An 18,551-nucleotide genomic window follows, 5' to 3' on the forward strand; every position below is an offset into this window, starting at 1 on the left:
TGTCCAACTGGCTCCAGAAAGCCCATGTTATTGTGTATAGATCTGTATCTTTCCGGACTCTGGTGCATGTGACATTTAAAAGGTGTTTTGAAATCTAATTAAAATTTAATTAACCTTCTTCCATATGAACTGGAATTGAAATTAATTGTAAAAAAAGCCACAATGTCAATCTAGCACCATCTCTACTTCTACTAAAAGTAACTATAGAAAAGGCAGTATAAAGTTTTTAATCAACTAGAAACCATCTTAAATTACAACTCTATGTGTGTATGCACATATGTGTGCATGTATTAGAGTTGGCACAATTTTTGCAACATTTAAACATTGCTTTTAGGGGAAAAATACAAATGCTACTAAATATTTCTAAGAGTAAGAGCAGCTCAACAGTTGATCCAAAGAGTTTACCACAAAAGGATCAGATCCTCTTGACTGGATGGATTCAAGCTGAGGCTGGACACCATCTGTTTTGGATGCTTTAATTTGATTCCTGCACAGAGCAGAGTATTCAGCTTGATGACCAAAGCGGCCCTTCGAGCTCTATGATTTATGATAACATCCCTTCGTTGAGGGTGGTAAAAAAAAACAACTGTCTAACCAATCAAGCATTTTACAAAGCAAACATGTCTTGTTCTGAAATAACTCTTGCCTGTACAGATGAATTAGCACAGGGGCTTGCGGACTAGGGAAAAGAGCTGGGATTTCAAAATTCTGTTACTGCTATTGCTTCAGAATTCCAGGGGAGTAATAATGCTATGGAAATAAAGCAGATTGGCAGATTTTGAGGCAGAGAAAAGAATGATCAACATTGGAGAGAAACTAAAAATGGTGTAACAATACTCCCATCTCGGCTTAACAATGAGATTTGTAATATTTTCAGAAAAGGAAGAAGAGAGGAGAAAGAAAAGAAATTATTTTATGGGTTTTTATGCTGTTTAGAACTAGAGAACACAGACTCACTTTGGAAAAGATTTTCTGGCAGCCTAATTTATCTGCAGTAATGCAAATGGACAAATGATCTAAAACACAGTTTGTCCAGTCCTTGCAATTGTTCTTTGTAATGCATCAGCCCAAAAGATTGTTAGATGTACTTTCACATGAGGAAACGGCTGGACCTAAGAGGCATCTCTGAGATGAACAGTGTGTTCAGAAATGCGCTCTATTATCCTTGCAGAATACCAAAACAGATCAATAAACGACAATCAATGAACTAGCCTGATATCTTCCAAGTGTCTTGGGACTAAACTTCTGATGTTTTCTTACATTCTTGAGGGCCCCAAATTGGCTGCTTGCAGGCAGTATCACCTCCCCCGCCCCCATGTTGTAAGATTAGGAACCAAGCCAGAATCATTTGTTAAGGATGAGGAATTATTTTCATCCCCTACATTTACATTTTCCACCCAAAAAAAGTTACATATCTAAACATATACTGAAGCTATTGGTAAATTTGAAATTCTTAATTATGAAAAGCTTAATTAGTGGGAAAAAACACAAAAATATTGTGTAAATATATTGTATAATATATATTTTGTAACTTTTACTTACGGAAGAATGTAGGCTACTGGATGGATTAGGTATATATAGGAAAAAATGATATCATATAGCTATAATCCAACTTGATTTCTTATTATTTTAATCTAATTCTTCCCAGAGGCTGTGTTACCTAATCAAGCATATTACCATTACAGTTAAAACAAGTCAGTAATTTAAAACCTAAAGTTACACTAAGATTTTCATGCTAAAGAATCCCTGAATTGCACCAAAAGTAGCCAAAATATCAGTGCTTCACAATATTGGCACAAAGTACTGTAATTTTAAGGGAAGATTTTGAAGGTATTTCCTTCATAAAGGAAAAAAACTGTATGTTACTTCTGTAGTTCTAAAGCTCCTGCAGCATTTCCAGTCCATCAGGTACAGAGCTACGGAATTTTAAACCTTCCTAATTATCCATAAGACTAAATTGGGTCCCAGATAATTTAGTCTTCACTTTCCACAAACCATTTATTTTTAAATGGAAGGAGGGGAGACTAGAAGTGCAGAAACACAGAGCAACAGCAGGACAAAGACACTGATGAGAGGATTCCCTTTGGAGGGCAAAAAGAGAAACAATGAAGCATTTAGTATTGCTTACCCCAGAACTTATTTGTTCTTTATATTGTGATTTATCTTAATTGTTATGGTAGGAAGGACTAAAGCTTAATCTATATAAAAATGCGCAACCTAAAATCACGAAACTTCATCCCTAATGGGGTGCACAAATAGCAACCATGCTCCTATTCCTCCTTTCATTGCTTTCAAATAATATTCAGGTTTCAGGATATTTTAGCTGTCTCAAGATACATTAATTGCTTGAGATGTGCAACAGGACTGTATCTTAGGCAAGTGCTGAGGAGACGGAGAAGGCTCCTTGCACTGTTTTTCTCACAAGTCACTATGAAACCTACAAGGTCAGTTCAGAACAGAATTCTTTTCATCTCTTATTCCAGAGGCATGTTCTGCCCTAACCAAAGCCTCTGAACAGCAGCAAGTAAAGATAAAAGTGGCCTCAGGTGTCATTACGCAACATCGGAGCAGTTCAGCATTGAGCATGGAGGACAGAAGGTAAGTATCAGAGTGCCGATGATCACTGGATATCATCTAAATGAAAGCATGCTTTCCACAAGCTTCCACTGTATGATACAGATGCACCTAAACTTTATCACATCTGATCTATTTAATATCAGTAGATATATTTTCTAAGGCAACCACATATTGAATTTAAAACATTAGACTCCATATATAAACCCAAACTCTGGTAGAATCTGATTGACAGATGCATGGGAATATTAAAATAAGGCAAGGAAATCTGGCTTGATAGAATCAAGTGTCTATTTAAGGATAGCCTGTTCTCCACAGGTAGTTTCATGAAAAAGAATTCTCCCTCCAAAACAATATTCAATTTCCCACTGAATGGTTTTCTAAGAAAAGGTTCAGCCACACATGAACACACAAGCAAACAATGTGCTTAGAATAAAGAATGCAGCATGTTTGAAGGCAGCAGATGGACGGAGAACATTATTGCAACAGCCAAGAGAGCTGTTAAAGCTTTCTGGCTATTTCTGAGCAATTTAATGGGCCTTCTTCTGAAGTCTGCACTCCCCTGTCACTTTATCTGATAGGTTTGAATGTCTGGAAAACAAATTTCATTGGCAAAATATAACCGAATGGAAACAAATACAGATAGATGTATATTACAAAGTATCACTAGATAGTTATAAAGCTTGTATATAAAAATATTACTTTCTATGTGGCAAAACATTTTTGAATGAATGCAGTTTCCATGAAATTAATTTCCTTGAAATTAAAGTTGTTGTTGTTCCCATTTCCCTTATAGGTTATCTTCCTATCATAATAAAGGTCTCTTTTGCTTCTTTTCCTAGATAGAAATCATCAAGTATAAGGCTTTGAGTTAATTCCTAAAACAGATTCATGAACCTAAAATATTCATCTTTGTTGTTGTTCCTTTTTCTATTTTGCTGCTATGGAAAGCTTTAATAGGAATGCTCCTCAAATTTCATGTGATTTTATTTCTAGATTTCAAAATTTCTAAAAGTTGGTCTTGCTTTTAAATCTGCTGCCCTTCCAATCCCAACTGTGCTCTTGTAAGAGTGCAGAAAGCCAGTGATTCATTTGCAAAACCAGTTTAAGGGTCATCAACAGGTGAAAAAAATAATTTAAGTTAATCTTATTACTAAAGGATAGTTATGGCATTATATGAAAGATCCATAAAGTTATTTTGTATCCATAAAAAGTTATTTTGTAATTCTTCATCTTCCTAGCGTTAGTCCTGCGCTATGGCAGGGTCCGCTTGTCGGCATATCCGTCTCCATTTGACTCTGTCCAAGGCAACTTCAGAGGTGACATTCACACATTCCATGTCCTTAATGCAGTCCATCCACTGTTTCTTGGGTCTACCACGGGGTCGCTGGCCACCAGGGTCCAGACGCATGGCTGTTCTCACTGAGTCTTCTTTGCCACGTACGACGTGTCCATACCATCTAAGCCTTCCTTCCCGCAGTTTTGCCACGACTCCCAGTCGTCATCAGATGTCATTCATGGTGTGGTCGAATCGTGTTAGTCCAAGGCACTATGGGAGCATTCGCATGTCCATCATGTGCAGGGCCTGCTCGTGCTTTGCTGTCACTGGCCAGCACTCCAATCCGTAGAGGGCGACTGGGCGCACTACCATTCTGTAGACCTTTGAATTGAGACATAGGGGCATCCGACGATCACACAGGACTCCAGTCACCTGGTGCCACTTCATCCAGGTGGCGTTGACACAGGGGCGGGCAATTATGTAATTATTATGTAATTATAATGATATATATGATATATAGATATACATATGATATGATAATCCCATCAGGGTGAATATTCATTTTTGACATGCTAATCTTATGATTTATATAAGTAAAACCTGATACATGGCCAGGGGGATTGAGATAAAAAAGTCAGAAGTCCCAGACAGTGAAATTGAACAAAGCTTACTGAAAAAAAATCTACATAAGGCAGAAAAAAGGCAACAGGACCTTTGGACCAGCAGACCAGCAGAAAGAGGATGCCTCAAGTCCCTTCCATTAAACAGTATTGTCTTGTTGGACTCAGAAGTCACTCCTTTTCTGTAACAGCCCCTGCCCTCTGGAAATCCAGAGTGTGCCAGTCTTCTGTTAGCCCTTTGCAAAGTTCTGAAGTCCTGGCAAATGTTTCCCCAGGCACTTGGGCCAAGTGGTTAGGGGAATTCTGCTTTGGTGTGGTCTTTCTGATGTTTGTTTGTTTTTAACCTTGGCCTCATGAGTTACATGCGGATGCTGTAGTTGTTTTAATCCTTGTATGCTGCCCAAAGGGAAGGGCAGAGAAGGGAAGGGAAGGGAAGGGAAGGGAAGGATGAATGAAACAGGAGAAGAAGTTAGAATTCATCAGAAGGCAATTGTGTAACAATTTTGCTTCAAATGAGATAAAACTTGCTCAGATTAATGGACAACAGTGGACTCTGGAATTTATATAGACATTATTTATTTATTTATCTATTTATTTAATCACATTTATATGGCCATCCATCTCATGTGACGTGACTCTGGGGAGCGTACAAACCATGAAAAACCATTTTAAAAACATTCAGGAAGTACAAAAATTAATATTATTATAAAAAGGCTAAGAGGCAGTGTCAGATTATGAACAATGAATCCACCTCATCAGATCACTGTTCCCTTGCAACCCCCAGGCTATTTACACAACCAGATTTTAAGGGACTTCCGGAAGGTCAGCAGATATGGAGCCAATCTCAACTTGGGGGGGGGGGGGATGATGTTCCATAGGATGAGTGCCATGGCAGAAAAAGCCCATCTCCTGGGTCCCACCAGATGTAATTCCTTAGCAGACGGGACTCACAACATTTACTGATATAGTAAGGATCAATCTGATCCCTACTGTATATGTATGTTAGTCTTCTATTAGAAGACTCCACTAAACAAAGTACACTTTTTAATAAATGGAACAAAACTGGGTAAGAGTATAACTTATTGTTAGAAACTGCTCTCTTGGCCACACAGTAGATTTATCATAATATACAGACCTTTCCATACTTAGTTAAGAATCACACAATATAATAACCATGATCTTTTGGTTTGGTTTGAAACAAAGTGTACATGATCCCAAATCATTGTGGTTTGTATACCATAATTTATGGTTTAGAGTGAGGCATAAACCCAGCTAATAATGGTTTCATCAACAAACCATAATTAAGTCGCATATGATTTAGCCTGTGTTTTTCACACACAGACAACTTTGTTATCAATAAACCATAATAATTATTCTATTATATTTGAAATTGCTGTATCCATTTTACTGAATGTATTTCAAAACCAATCTTATTCTGTATTTCAAATTTCAGTAAAAGCATCACTATCAAAACTTTGGAGATAGGTATCAACATACTTTTAAATTTTGTATTCCTGAATTCACAAGTGTATTGACCATGAAGGAAACTAAAGAACAGCTACCTTTACATAAGAGTAAGAAAAGTCATAACTCATCAAGAGTTAGAACAATGAAAATACACAATTCATAAAAACAGCAGATGAAGCAGACTATTCAAGTCCTAGGTTACAAATAAAAGTGTTTCACATTTTTTTTCTGAGCTTATAACCAATATGCAAAGAATCACATACTCTAAGATTATTTTCCACAAATACAGCTGATGATCAAATATTATGCACCCCTATTCTTGGATCATAACTAAGTAACCCCACACTAATTTAAAAAAATCAATTTAATATTTAATATACTTTTTTATCAACTATTTCAAGTGGCACCTCATTTCCTAAAAATGAACCAGTATCCATTAGTCATATTAGTAATAAAACTCTGAATTGGTTTATTGGTTTGAATTGTATTTTATCTGCTTAAATTTAAAGACTGCATACTATTTAGAAACATTTTTAAAGAATTCACTTTATGTATTAAAAGTAACTTTATATTTGATCCTAAAAATTACTGCTGGTATCATAATATTCATTAGGAAATATACTATATTCTCTTATTCACAGACACAAATAGCCAGGTTAGAAAAATATACATTTGAACTACACAGCACCCATATAATGAGAACCTTAAAAGTCAGAAACTTAAAAAAAAAGAGATCAGAATTATGATCTTATTATTTTTATTGAGGTTTAAATTTATGAAATCTGACAAAGTACTCATTAGTTTATCATTCACTTTTCACACAATAAGCATTTTACATGCTACAAGAAAACACACTGAACATTAAGTTACAACTGCTGCATTTCTCTGTTAACATATTTATTTATTATTCAAATTTAATTACCCCCTATCTCCCCCAAAAGAGGGACTCTGGGCGGTCAATATTCAATGCAGAAACCCCACGCCAAACCCAAAAGATCAGAAATGGTTTAGTGTGAACAGGAAATTATTGAGCTTTGAAAACACAAGTAATTGTGAAAAATCCCTCCATTTACAGTCTGAATTATGCTTGTTCCATATACAGAATAACACATTTACATAGATCAAGAAAATTTTATTGTAAGGATTTCACCATGTCATTTATGGTGATATGAGGTGATATAAATTTAATTAAATAAATAAATAAAATTTATTTATGCGTCTCAAACTGAGAAAAAAAAATCTGAATTAGAGATAATTTTAGTATGTTCACTATGGACATTATTTAATAAACAGTAACTAACAATCTGACATGCTGACACAACAGTTCAGAGAAGTATCTTAAACTCAGGATAAACATGATTAACCATCATGTAATACATGTTTCCATTTCTATGTAAATTCCAGGAGGTATGTTCAATCACAATATCCAGGACGTATGTTCAATCACATATTCTATCACATTCTAGAGAAATGAAAATTTGCATTTTTGTAAATTTATCCCAATATTGGCATATTTGTAAAAAGGCACACATCTATCACTGATTGTACTTCAAAAAACTGAGAACCATACAGTCTAAACAAACAAACAAACAAAACCCTGCAATTCAATATGGGTATTAATCCACAAAGTACAAAAGGTCACTTTGCTTACTTCAGTTCTTGGATATTTTTATAAATTAATGTGATGTATTATTCCTCTTGGCAAATCAGAAGCAGAATAAAATCTGAGAAATGCATATAGTTCAATTGTAAAGCACATATGAAAAACATCCCAAATTAAGTCCTGCAACTACAAGTGGGGCTGAGAAACTCCAAAGAACCATTTGAGTTAGGTACATCATCTTGTTTTTCCATGGAAGAACAAACAGTATCTAGGAATCAGGATGCAGAGGTGGCTCTATCATTATCAGTTTTTAAGCGTGAGTTGATAAAACTTGAGACACTTGGAGAGCAGGAGCCATGCGTATTTCTGGAGGGAAGCTGTTTCAAAGGGCAGGGACTGCAATATATACATTGCTTTACCCTTGTCCGTTTTAACAGTCCCACCTTCAATGGTTTCTGGGATATTCCTATGTTCTCATTTTTTCAACTAACCTGATAGATTGGCCACAACAGAATTCACCTGGAAACACAATCAGAGCCCAGTGTTGAATGGCAGAAAGTGCAGTGTGTATTTTCTGCATATATTATATAAAATAAATGTATAAATGAATGTATAGCGTGTACCTGAATCAATACAGGTACAAGCTATACATTCAAAACTATTAAATGCAATTGAAAGTATAATTTATTTTTCAGATTATTCCTGTGGTAATTCCATACCTTGTAGTTTTAGCAAAGGTAACAGTTGGTAATTCATGATCTAGCTTTAGAGTACTGTACAATACTTGGGTAATTTTTTTTTTAGATCCGTTTTCACATTCTTACTGAATGCTGGGTTTCATTAAACTTGTTTACATTTTTTCCTAACTAATGTTTATTAGGTTTTAACTTCAGATTTTTACCCCCTAACATATACTGTAGTTCTGCAAATATTTACATTTTTGTTCAAACTATTTGCTTCTACACAAAAATGAGAATGGGTTTGGTTTTTTATTTGAATACACTAGTTTGTTTGGGAAAATGATTAATAAACATTGAGAATGAAACTTTTTCATTTGTACTGATATATGCGGAATAACACAGCTGATACACTTAAAATGGTCTTCTCATATACATATCACTTATATAAGCAGTTGTGCACCTACATATGATGCCCCTTAATGAAAATTTATTCATATAGTCATGCTAAATTTTAAAAAAAACTGTCTAACTTTAAAATTAGATGGTTATGTTCAGCATTCACACCCTGGCAGCTGATTCATCCAATGGAAAATTTTCCATCTTCAAGCTTAATCCAGAGTGACTCTTTCCATCTGTTGTAGTCTCAAGAATAAAAGCAAATCACACAAAACATACATGTGTATAGGCTATACTGACATCAAATTAATCCTCTGACATTTATACAAAATTATCTGACTACATTTTCCACAAGGGCACATGATTCAAAGAAATCAACCCACTCATTCTGGGTTTTGCACAGTACAAAACCTATTATTTATGTATTAGCTCCCATCTCTAATCGATCTATCAATGCATTCAACCAGTTAAAAACATTAAGAAAGGGAAATACACCTTTGAGTTGAACTTGACTCTTGGTGGGCACATAGACATAAATAATTCTCATACCAATTAACTGCAGACTAAAATCTATACAGTTGTAATAAATCTACAGTGCAGATTTCACAAGGTACAGGGATTGCAGAAAAGAAACCAATTCCCTATCATGCAAGCAACAATCCACTCCATATTATCATGCAAACAATAATCTACATCCACATTACACTGGATGTGGCCCATGAGTAAGATATATAAGTGACTAGCCAGTTCCATATATGTGTGTTTTTTTAAATTTTAGATAGTTTTTCTAGAAAATGAATCCAAAATCCAGAGTTAATATCTTTATTAAGCCAACTGAAATGTTACTAAACTGTTGCAAGTGATCAGGATTTAAGAATTCTTCATATGGGTTACATAAAAATGGAGAGCAAAAAGGGTTAGAAGAAAATGTAGTTGATTTTATGTATTTATTAAATTTATATGCCACCCATCTCACTGTATAAATGACTCTAGGTGGCTTACAAGCAAAAAACAATAATTTCTATAACAAGTATACAAAGTTAAAAAGACGGAGAGAGGATACTCAACCCACCAGCCACCCCCAGGGCTGCATACAACTATTCGTATCCCCACACTAGGTGGCACACCCAGGCCTTAATAATCTTCTGGATGGCGTGAAGAGTGGGGGCCAATCTCACCTCTGTGGGCAAGATGTCCCACAGGGAGGGGGCAACAGAAGAAAAGGGTCTCCTCCTGGACCCCACCAGTTGGAATTCTTTAGCTGACGGCGTTCATAACATGCCTCTCCTGCCAGACCTGCTGGGACATGTCGATGTAATTGGGACAAGACGGTTCCTCAGGTAACCTGGGCCCACATGCCATGATTCTACAAACTCACATTGTTAGGTAGAGTTGTCAGGGGCTTATGCAATTGTAGTATGCAATTGTATACTATCAGATACAGAATAAGATGCAAAAACAATTTTATCTTATGCATGCTTGACCACACAATTTGGATGATATATTTAATATTTATACGCTACAAATTTGCTAAATATTTTCTTGCTTTTACTAAAAATAGTCTAAATTTCAACAGGAAACTTGTATAAAGAAAATGTGACTATTTTAGTAATTACTATATAAAAATATTTACAATCATAAAGTCTTAAACAGTAATTACATTTTAGAGTAATATTAATTTAACTGATAGAAATATTTTAGCTGTTAATATGCAATAACTATATGAAGAAGTTTAACAGCATCCCTAATATTTGTGAAATTTAAGTTAATTATCTTATACTAAATTTGACTAGTAAATATATTTACCTCATTGAGAGCTTCTAGTTAGTAACTGTGCAAGGTGATTTATTTTCCAGAGGGCTGTTAAAATATTTTTTTTTCCAAAGTTAAATTTGTGAATTCAATTATACCCCTTGATTCAGTTTTCAAAGAAATCTGAATCCCATAATACCTCAGCCTAAAGAACAGTGAATCTTTACTATTTTTATGAACTCAGTTGCATTGCAGGAAAAGTTCTACATTGGAATCCCTAATACTTTTAGACAGAGCAAATTTGGAACTGGACACTATGCGATGGGCACTCTTATCAAATGGCTGCTTTGATTCAAAATGCAAATATCATAAAAGATAAGCTGGGTGATTTAAAAGAAGGGGAAAAAAAGGGAGGAATTACCAGAAACCAAAGTAAAAATCAGAAGTGGAGATGAGTTTCAAAACACAAAATTAGTTTTTAATCTACAGTATTATGCTCTATCGACCATTTTTAAAAAAACAAAGGAGACTCATAGATGAGGGGTAATTTGATAAACTGAGTAAAAGGCAGAGACAAGTCTGATCCACAAATGTCAATTCATATATTTGCCTATGCAAACTTCATAATACCCACTGCACAGAAAGAAAATTAGCGATGCTCAGAAAAATATGCACCGAAAATGGGAACTAAAACACTAACTCCAACCACACAGATTAGACAAGAAAATCCAGATGTATACCCAGGGGACGGGGGAGGGGGGGAGAGAAAAGCAAATACACCACAGAAGAATCAGAAATAACAAACACCTTACATACCAAACAACATCCATAGCAAATCAAAAGAATCCAGTTAAAAGACATACACACAAATGTCATCACTTTTTTTTAAAAAAGCAAGCAAAGCACTCATGCCAAAGATGCTTTATAAGCATAATACCAATACAAAGTATCTATTGCCTTCCAGGATGCTTCCACTATAATGCCTTTTTCTAGGTGAGTAGATATGCTTTAAAGCACTCAGAACAGCCACCTGCCATTTTATCTTGTACAAATGCCTGTGGGTTCCAAGGCAAGCTACGAAATACAGACTACAGATAAAGACTGCTACTTCACCTTGTCCAGTTTTTTTTTAATTATTATTATTTTTTCATTAGCAAAACCTGGGAGCCTAGCAGGTACTAATGAATACTAAGGCCCATGGACATTCATGCCCATTCCAACTTTGATGAAAATATGTGCACCTTCAATAAAATGATTGTCTATAACTCCAGGGGATATGTACACATTACCACCCCATGGAAATTCTTTGAGAAATTCACAGAAATGTAAGACAAAGATTATAATAAATTGTCATGAGTACTGATGGCGAGCTGGAAGGGGCCTCTATCCAGGGGGGAAAACGCATGTGTAGTACTGAGGAATTAAGCAGCCATTCAAAGAGACACAGATCAGACCCGCCTTAACTTTTGGGGTTTATCTGTCTGGGTTTTTCCCACGCTTCTTCAGTTTGTTAGGATTTTCTGTCTAATGTAGCAGTAATAACACTAGAGACCTACTCCTCGTCTCAGCGTGATTTCTGACTGTTAGGACATAAATCAAGAAAATAAAACCAATATAATACAGTTGTAATGTGACAAGTGACTTTAAAATAGAAAAATAGGTTTTGTAGCATCAAATATAGATATTATTGCTTATGAGTAAACAGAGTAGATATTATAGTCTTCTGCTATTTGTTTTGCCTACATAAGCTCCAGCCCCTTATGATCCATAACTCCTGCATCAGTGTAATTGGAGACACACTTAAATAAAGCAATATACAGTTAGTATAAAACAAACCTTTTCCAATGTTCAGTTTTTAAGTGGTCATTACATTAAAGTCACTGTGACCTTTTATGACTTTTTATAAATTCAAAGCACTGCTTAATTTTTTTTACTATTATTCTATGGCAATTATATGTTCTATATAAAGTAAAGCTCAAGCAAGTATATGCAGAAGATGGAACCTTCGACCACTATGTACCCAGGTGAGTAGGATACAAGGAAGGTTGTGACCCAGCTAGATTACTAATTGACTGATGGACTAATTGATTGAATTTATATAGCCACACATTTCACGCATGTGATTCTGGGTGGCGTACATAATTAAAACACAAAGCTAAACAATGTAATTCAAACACAAAGATTAAAAACCAGTTTAAAAACTTTAACAAAAAGACAGGGAAGTATACATTCTAAACTTATACACAATGCAACCATTTAACAGGCTGTACACTTCTATGGGATCCGCATGCCCAATGGCAAAACCAAGTTCTTTGGGCCTTCTGGAAGACCAATAGCATTGGGGCCAATCTTATCTTGGGGGGAATGAGGCAGCTCAGGAGGTCATCTATGGCTGAACTTAAAACATACAGTGTAAAGCATCAGTTGTGTCTACCCTACATCTGAACAAGAGAAAGAACATGGATTTTCCCTGAGTCCTCAGAAATACTAGGAATACATGTACTAGCACAGCACCATAGCCTTTGGCTTCAGCACAAGGAACAAAAGTCATATTTGGAACGCTTTTTTCTTCTATTAACAAAACCAGTTGGAATAATATTGTAAGTCCAGTAAAGGATTTTACTACTTTACTCTTTGTCTCTTAGAATTTTGGACTGCTTTTCAAATTCCTGCACATCTAATGTGCCCTACAATCTTGCCATGACATCTAGGCACTTGATTTCTGATCCACAGGCCACCTCTCCAATTTTGTGCCGTTTCTAACCATACCTACCATCTATCATCAGGATAATCTGTGCTTGATTATTAACTGGCTACTGGCTGCCAGTTTAAATTTTGGCACAGTTTCCCCAACTGTGGTAGATACTTTCCCCAACCGTGATTGATACTTTCATCCCAGATAAAGAAGAGAGGTAGCTTGTGTTATCTGGGCACCTTGCTTCAGGAACTGCATCCATTTTGCACTTCGGTACCCACAATCGAAGTATGCTTATTGGACTGCAGGCATTGATTTGTCCTAGAATTCCAAGTCTGGTGTTCCAGCATTCTAGATGCTCTGTTGCCATCCTTCTCTTTGCCAGTTTCTTTTTGGCTTTGCCTCCTCTTTCGTGCCCACCTTGTCGTCCCTTCTACCACCTGTCATTGTTCAACCATGCTCTCTGTTCTCAGCTACCTTTTCTACTTTGGCTTTTTTCTGCTTCTCAAAAATGGCTTGAAAGTGGATCCACACTTCTATATCAGTGATAGTGACTTCTGGTCATCCAACCATTGTTGTGACTCTGCAGCAATAACAAGAACTGCCTTTTTTCACTTCAGTGATATTTTAGTGATGTTAAAAGAGTAGGCAAGTAACTAGTGGGGATTCAGTGTCAGACAGATAGAGGTACTTCATAAAGCCAGTTTAACACTGATGCATTTCCTCCTATAGGTTCTTTATAAGATAAATTTCCAACTCACTGAGCTATGAGTATATACCACTTCCATACAAATCACTAAAAAAAAAAATCACAGTGGAGTGAATCCAGTCCCTCACTTCAAACTTTAAGTGATTTATTTGCAGAAAACCGTTATTTGCCTGTCTGAAATGTAACAGACTTCATGCCCACAGAAGGGGTAACTATACTTTTAAATTCGATCCCATTCTGCTGATAAAATGGTTTATTTTAAAATTGTTAAAGCCACTTATTACCAAAATCCCTCTATTTATTTGTTTGAAATTTTCCTGATATACACAATTCAAAACTGATTATGTCTGCAAAAATTATCTAAGGTTGTCAGTTACTCTGTTGACACATTGGACTGAGCCATGGTTTATTTATCTGGACTACTCAATAAACTGCATTTGACTGGATATACACCACACTAAGCCAGACTTTACTTGCACATCATGCTAAGCCAGAAACCATGGTTTTCAAAAACCATGACTGGGTTCACATTCCAGGGCAAAATAAACTACCCTAAGCCTTAGCAAATTGTGTGAATGAGGTCAATAAATAAAAAAGCAATAGCTGTTTGTTGAATCCCTCGATATTCAATTAGTATACATATGAAGCTTCAGATTTCTGAGTGATGCTCTGCAGCTGTCCAGTTACAAAGCAGGTAGTATCTATAGAAGTCTCAAGGAAACAACCTGCTTTCTGAAGGTCCAAGTTATATATGAAATTCAGTCTTATCATTGGTACACATCCGTGTTATAATGAAAATTTAATGAGACACAAGTTTTTATTTCAAGGGAATACATTTTTCACTTGTTTTTTTAAAGGACTGAACTAATTAATAACTGATAAAGGATCATGCTTTAGATTGTCTTGAAATTTCCACTAAATTTATCTTCGTATCATAAGAGTTTTATGTATTTCCTTTGCCCTCTATAAACAAAATCTAAACAGCAACAATCTTATTCCATAACCAAGAAAAAGAAACAAAGCAATGTTTAATATTCTGAGTTTCTCTGAACTATTTCTTGGCATGTCTATTAAACGAAGGGAGAGAAGAAAAGAAGAAAGGCATGTGGCTTTTGAAGGGCATGATAATAATCCTTTCTGCAATATGTGACATTCTTACAATAATGATTAAGACATTTGTTAAAATCTATTAAGGGGTGTACTTACTATTAAGTAAGTAATACACTGACCTAGTTCACAAATAACAGTAACCCATAATTAGCTTTTTGTTTAGCATGATGTATGAGCCAACATATATGTCTTAATATTCTGAATAAAACATCCAATCATGGTTTGTTCTATGAACTATATCAAATGTTTTAACCAAGGTTTCAACAAAGAACAAGCCACAATCACTCCAACAAACAAAGCCAGTTCCTGGTTCGTTTTCATTCCTTTTTTAGTTACTCTTGTTTTACACGTCTGAAATAAGTAGTTAAACTCCTGTTTTTCCACATAACTTGTTTTCTTAACAAATATATTACTTAAAATTCATTTTGCTAATAAAAGGACTATCACAACTGTATATATTTTTAATTTCTGCCTTGCAGGTACCTTCAGGTTTCACTTAATATCTACTACTTGGTTTTTATAAAATTTATACATTTTAAAAGAGTAAAACATATAAAAGAACAACTGCTCTTTTGAAGCAGTGAGCTGATCACATTAAGCCATGATTTAACTATAGCTTGTTAAATAGAACCAGAATTACCTGGGTTAAAACATGGTAATCTATAAATCATGATTTATAAATCATAATGGCTGGCTCAAGCCAGCTGAATTAAAACTAAACATATCACACTATGGCTGAGCACAGCTTGTGAATTCAAACAATATATAGTTATCTGATTAAAAAAACACATTAAAACTGTTAAGCTCTGTACAAAATTTTAAAAATTATTCCAGGTTTGCCACCAAAAATGAAAGTCAAGAAGTATTAGGAATGGAAAATATTAAAGGGGAAGATCAAGCATCCTTTGCTGCTTCTGTGTTCTTTTGATCATGGCAAAAATTAACTTAAATTCCATTTATACAATTCATAAAAGCACCAGAAGGCTTTACCAGGGCTCAGTATCAGATTTTAAAGGATCTGTACTCATGTATTAGATGCCTAGCAGAGTGCCTTCACGTTTCAAATACCTGGTTATATAAATATAAATAGCACTGTTAGTATAAATCTAAATATAAATAGCACTGTTAATATAATTCCCCATCTCATAAACTATTATTAACTATGGGAGGTGGGAAAACCATACAGTTCAGTTATTTATCCAGATGCTTCCACGTGCCCTTAGGATCAGTATTTTAAAACACAATAGATCCAAAAAAACAATTGTTATATAAATAAATACAAAGGGCTAAAACCAAGCTAATTAGAATAAATTCACTAATGGGGCATAAAACACTCCAATCAATCTGTATTTTTCTTCCTTCATGGCAAATAGCCGCTTCAAAAGATGTTGGACTGGACAAATAATATGGGAAAAGAAGATGGATAAAACTCATCTCCCTTACTTCGAAGGATCAGTTCACTGCTTTCACTCTGCTTAAAATGGAAAAAATCAAAATTCTCTTAATCTGGCCTTGAGACACTGAACTGTGTAACATAATGTATAGAAAAAAAAACATTTTGCCTATATTACTCTTTAAAATGTTTCCTCATCTATCATCTTATTCTAGAAAGTACTTCTTTTATCAGCAAGTCCTTTTTTTCCTTCAGTACCGTACTGAAATAAAAATTTGTGAAATCACAAAGCTCTCTCACCTTTTTCTAACTTTCAGAATTGAAAAGCTGTTGCTGTTTTGAACTTGAAAATATATTGGTAACTGCTCCAATTCATAATTAGAAACATTTATGAGCACCTGCTTTTACGACAGAAAGATTTAGCTAATACTCCAGGAGTAATCACCCCTGGAGAAGGTTAGCACCCTAAAATGGCCTCTTAGATACACATGAGTGATTCCAACTAGTATCATCATCTGGATTTTATACAGTATTTATCTTTAATATTATATTTGTATTTATATTTATTTATGGCATTTTAATGCTTTTATCCTTGTTGTAAACCACCCAGAGTCCCCCCTTTGGGGGGAGGTGGGCAGTGGCAAAATTTAATAAATAAATAAATAATATAAATATTACACCAATAGTGAAAGCAATCATTCAAGATCATAACATTAATTAAGCTTCTTCATTAGAATATCAAAATCTGGTATTTTTTCATTTCTAATCTAATCCCCATCGGGTCATGCAGGGAGGGCATGTTACGGACGCCATCCGTAAAAGAATTCCATCTAGCAGGGTCTTGGAAGTGTGCCTTCTCTGCAGTAGCTCCCGCCCTTTGGAACATCCTTCCCCCAGAGGTGAGACAGGCTCCCTCTCTCCTGGACTTTCGAAAAAGATTAAAGACCTGGTTTTGCCAGCAGGCTTGGAATGGGAGGGGGAACAGTTATACCTGAGGATGGCTAGCACCCTAGAGTGATTTTTGATGGACCTATTACACTCACAGACTGATTAAAATCTCTTAGCCATTTAGATTCTATTATATTTCTATTTTTATTGTATTATTGTATTTGTAATCATTCCGAATTTTAATTCTGTTTTATTGTAAACCACCCAGAGTCCCCCCGCGTGGGGGAGATGGGCGGTGATAAAGTTTGATAAATAAATAAATAATCTGATATTTCTTTTAATCCAGCATATATGATATTCTACCAATATACTGCCTTTTCCTTTCCGCTGCCTTAGTAAACTACATTTATTTTTCAGATTTTCACTTAATAACTCATATTACATCTCGCTTGCAAAATCTATTAGTGACCATTAGACTGAACTCCTATTATGCAGATAATGCCTCTAAGGTGTAAATATAGTCTTATACCTTGTCATGCAGACATGATTGGCTTTTTCTAGGTTTCTTTTCCTCTTTATTCTGCGCTATACATAAATTAAAATTCTCTAACAGGTATTTTTCAGCAGCCTTTGTATTGGTTCAGTGGCCTTCAATTTTCTAACTTTTCTCTCCAGGCTGCTCATAATTAATACTGTACCCTGATTTTTGACGTTATTTGGGATTATCTATTCTACGTGAGCCGCCCAGTAAGAACACAAGGACTAACTTCATTAACGTAGTAACAGGATCCAATATATTCAGTACTGAGGTACAACTATTTTTATCCAAAGAAACTTTAGGCTCTTGATAGCTTTCTGGACAACCCTCACTGATGCATTTCCCCACAGAACATGCAACCTTGAAACGCAGTACATTGTTTGGCCTAAATACTTTGTGCCAAGCATTTGCTCCTTATCTCTATGTGCACATAGAACTCTGAGGTTGTTTTTGTAAATTCATTCAGATGTAGGAAGTGAAAGATTTAGATGGTTTTGCCTTCCAACACATTATTCTACAATTTTATAGCTGAAAAAAAAGTTAAGGTGCTGGCCTAGAACGCAGGAGACTGAGAGTTCTAGTCCCGCCTTAGGCATGAAAGCCAGCTGGGTAACTTTGGGCCAGTCATTCTCTCTCAGCCCAACCCACCTCACAGGGTTGTTGTTGTGGGGAAAACAGGAAGCAGGAGTATTAGGTATGTTTGCCACCTTGAGTTTTATATATATATAAAAAAGGCAGGATAAAAATCTAATAATAATCAAAGAACAAAACTGTGCCTACCAAAATATTATGTTAGTTTGTTTTTTCTTTCCTATCATAGACCACTGTATTTCCCTTTTCCAAAACA

The 18,551-nt window shown here is 35.3% G+C and overlaps 1 protein-coding gene across 1 annotated transcript in view; it reads right to left on the bottom strand.

The window, feature by feature from the left end:
- ATG10 (autophagy related 10) overlaps positions 1 to 18,551 on the bottom strand; it is a 116,047-nt gene that overhangs the window by 80,083 nt on the left and 17,413 nt on the right. The gene's annotated exons all lie outside the window — the stretch shown is intronic.

This window comes from Candoia aspera, chromosome 2 (assembly GCF_035149785.1).
Source record: "Candoia aspera isolate rCanAsp1 chromosome 2, rCanAsp1.hap2, whole genome shotgun sequence".
Lineage (NCBI taxonomy): Eukaryota > Metazoa > Chordata > Lepidosauria > Squamata > Boidae > Candoia > Candoia aspera.